The following is a 4122-nucleotide window of genomic DNA, read 5'->3' as shown; positions in this document are numbered from 1 at the left end:
TGGTCAGAGAAGACAAAACCAAGGCCCCCACCTTCAAAAGTTATGTGAGAGGAACAGAGGTGGACTTCAGCCCCAATACTATAACAAGGACTCTTCAGCTAAAATCACCACATTTTAATGAGCCCAGTTATCATGTAAGAATAAGTAATGGCCCCGATAATGATGAACTTGAAGAAATTGTGAACGATATGTGTGTTATAGGATCTGACTAGGAAAGGTATTTGGATAGGAGACCCCGGTTCATCAGGAGAGGAGACCTCATCCCGAAAGCCAAGGGATAGTTTGAGCTCGTGAGGAAATCTATCCTCCTAGCTGCAAACAATTCTGAGGTTAACACTACTCGAGCTACTATGGTACATTGCTTAATAAAGGGTGGAGGCATCAATGTGCACGAGATTATAGCTGAGGGGATTCAAGAGTCTGATGCCAGGGCATTTTGGCCAGTTTCACTGACCTTTTCATTTTGGTTTTAAGGTAGTTTCATGCATTTTCTTAGGAAATAAGCAAGTTTTGGATAAATAATCACTTACATCTTGATTCAAGCAAATATTGTGAATTTTACATGATTTCATAAGAATTATGCATGAATTAAAGGACAAATTGAATGATGCATGTCTCATAACTTGGATCAGAGCTTTGATGCACTTTATTGCCTAATTTCAGGATAAAGGAAGCAAGGAAGAAACACGTTAGCAGCCACGTTAGTCTAGCTAATGTGACCACTAACGTGGAATGAAGGCTAGCTTGCAACATTAATGAAAAATGTGATTTCCAATAACACCTTCGTGAGCCATCATAGCCCACGTTAGTTGCCACGTTAACTATGTTAACGTGAAAGCTAACGTGGAAGAGAAGTAGAACTCCAACGTTAGTGGTAAAAGTAAGTGCCACTAACGTTCCAAAAGGGGCAATTGGCCACGTCAAGTTAACGTGAGCTCTAATGTGGAAGAACAAGATGATGCCAACGTTAGTGACACTCACCTTTGTCACTAACGTTAGATTGAGCCACTATGAGCCACGTTAGTTGCCACGTTAATTACATTAACATGGAAGCTAATGTGGAGAAGAGGGATGATGAGCCAACGTTAGTGACACTCACCTTTGTCACTAACGTTGGAGATGGCTATCAATACCACGTTAGAAGTCACGTTAACTTAGTTAACGTGAACTCTAACGTGGGAAGTAGGGGCGTTCTGAAGCATTAGTGACAAAGGAAAGTGTCACTAACGCTCTCAAAGATTTGGCAAGCCTACGTTAAAGGCCACGTTAACTATCCTAACGTGAACTCTAACGTAGGGAGAAAGGGGTACTCTCAAAGTTATTGAAAAAGGTAAATCCCAGTAACGTTTGCGAAGGGCCAAGGGTCAACATTAGTGGTCACGTTAGTACCACTAACGTTGAAGTTAACGTGGACCACTTTGGGTTAAGAACGTTAGTGAAAAAGGTGATTGTCACTAATGTTCTCAACCCCACATTTTCACTTAACGTTAACACCACTAACGCCCTAAGCTAAAGTCCCTGGCTACTTCACACTTTCTCTGCAAGTAAAGTTGAGCCCACTGAAGAAGATAACTGCTTCAACTCAAAATCCAAAGGCCCATATCCAAGACTTGAAGAGCCAACTAGAAGATCAGAAGAGTAGTATAAATAGGGAGAGCTTTGAACTAGAAAAGGGAGCTTTTTGCATTATTAGAATTACTCTCTGTATTTTACTTTCTCTGCACCTCTAGTTTAACTTTGAGAATGTACTCTCCATCTTTGCTTTCCATTCCGAGAGCCACGAACAACTAAACCCCTTTCATTGGGTTAGGGAGCTCTGTTGTAAGTTGATGTATCAATAATAGTTTTCATAATCCTTCTTCTTTCTTTTCTCTTGATTTTACTAGAAAGCTTTCAATCTTCATCCAATTGAGTAGTTATCTTGGAAAAGAAGCTATTCATACTTGGATGTCTTCTGAACTTTGGAAAAGGGATGAAGAGATCATGCTAGAAATGTTTTCTCATGTTGGACCAAATTGGGGTTTGGGCGGATATAGTGACATATAATTCTCCCAATACTTTGACTTGGAAATACATGTGGTATAATCAGTGACCACACTTCATCTCTTCTCATGAGCAATTAGACCAAGGAATTGGCTATTGATCTGATTTGAGAGATTGAATTACCAAGGAATTGGAATTCAATCACTTAATATTGCCAAGGAGATCAATGAATGCATTGATTGAGGAAGAGATGAAAATGAACTTGATCTGGAGAATGCATCATCTCCTAAGCCCAATGAATTCCCCATCTCTGATCTTACCCATTCTTTTTACTTATTGCCATTTACTTTCATGCTAAACTTCCCTTCCCCATTTAAGATTCTGCAATTTACTTCCCGTCATTTATTTTCTGCTATTTACTTTCCCGCCATTTAATTTCCTGCAATTCTCAACTCACTTTCTGCTTAGCTCAACTAGAACATTCTTCCAATTAAAGTTGCTTAACCAATCAATCCCTGTGGGATTCGACCTCACTCTACTGTGAGTTTTTACTAGACGACAATTCGGTGAACTTGCCGAAGGAAATTTGTTGAGAGACAAGTTTCCGTGCATCAAGTTTATGGCGCCATTGCCGGGGATTGATTTTGTATCAACAATGATTAAATTGGTGGATAACTAGATTGAGCATTTGTTTTTATTTTGTTTGATTTTCATTTGAGTAATTTACTTTTTGTTTAGCTATTTTCTTCCCTTTCCCCTACCCATTTTCTTAGTTGTTTACCATTCAGTCACTAACCCACTAACTGTTTGATATATTGCATCACTCACACTAACAGCATTTCTGTAGAAATTACTGTCTGTATCTATCTCTCTTGCTTTTTCTTTGTTGGTTGTATGACAGGTAGAAGAAGTGGGGCTTCAACTTCCTTTGATTCTGAACCTGAGAGTACCTTCCTTAGATTAAGGAGGGAAGCAAGAGGAAAGAGAGTAGTTGGTGCTGAGGAAGAGGAAGAGTACTTTGAACGAGACATGGAGGAGAATATGGAGAACCACCATGAAGAAGAGGCTCACAACCGTGGCAGAGAAGGTCCAGCGCATCAGGTTGGACAAGAGAGAAGAGTTTTGGGTTCTTACATCAACCCAAACCCAGGAAACTGTGGAAGTAGCATCCAAAGGCCAACCATACATGCCAACAACTTTGAACTAAAGCCACAGCTCATCACCCTTGTTTAGAACAGTTGTTTATTCGGAGGAAGTGTCCAAGAAGACCCCAATCAACATCTAACCACCTTCTTGAGGATATGCGATACTGTGAAGTCTAATGGTGTTCATCCTGACACATATAGACTACTTCTGTTTCCCTTCTCACTCAAGGACAAAGCATCTAAATGGCTGGAATCCTTTCCAAAGGAGAGTTTAGCAACCTGGGAAGATGTGGTGAACAAGTTCTAGGCAAGATTCTATCCTCCTCAATGGATCAACAGGTTGAGAGCTGAGGTACAAACATTCAGGCAGCAGGATGGTGAGACTCTATATGAAGCATGGGAGAGGTTTAAAGACTTGACAAGAAGATGTCCGCCAGATATGTTCAATGAATGGGTACAGTTGCACATCTTCTATGAAGGCCCTTCGTATGAATCAAAGAAGGCAGTAGACCACTCATCCGGGGGATCTCTGAACAAGAAGAAGACCATTGAAGAAGCCATAGATGTCATTGAGACTGTAGCAGAGAATGACTACTTCTATGCTTCTGAAAGAGGCAATACTAGAGGAGTGATAGAGCTGAACAATGTGGATGCACTGCTAGCTCAAAACAAGATGATTACCAAGCAATTAGCTGACCTCACCAAGAAGATTGAGAGGAATCAAGTAGCAGCAATCACCACTTCAGCAGCAACCCAAGAAGGAGTGAATGAAGAAGCATAGGGTGATCAGGAACAAGCCAACTACATTGGGAATTCACCTAGGCAGAACCATGACCCATACTCCAAAACATATAATCCTGGTTGGAGAAACCACCCAAACTTTAGGTGGGGAAATCAACAAGACCAAGGCCAAGATCAGAGACGCCACAACCCCAACAACAATGCAACTCACAAACACTCCACACAGAGGTCATACCAACACCCACCCAACAAC

General features: G+C 40.9%; 1 non-coding gene across 1 annotated transcript; it reads right to left on the bottom strand.

Annotated features, from left to right (window-relative positions):
• Positions 1–3465: 3465 nt before the first annotated feature.
• On the bottom strand, positions 3466–3572 carry LOC148565120 (small nucleolar RNA R71). The gene has a single exon (XR_015884299.1). It is a non-coding gene; the product is annotated as a small nucleolar RNA R71 (small nucleolar RNA).
• Between the last annotated feature and the right edge of the window lie 550 nt (positions 3573–4122).

Source organism: Arachis ipaensis, chromosome B5, assembly GCF_059453495.1.
Source record: "Arachis ipaensis isolate K30076 ecotype BB chromosome B5, ASM5945349v1, whole genome shotgun sequence".
Lineage (NCBI taxonomy): Eukaryota > Viridiplantae > Streptophyta > Magnoliopsida > Fabales > Fabaceae > Arachis > Arachis ipaensis.
Note: the sequence above shows the minus strand (reverse complement) of the source record. Positions and strands in the feature narration are given on the sequence as shown.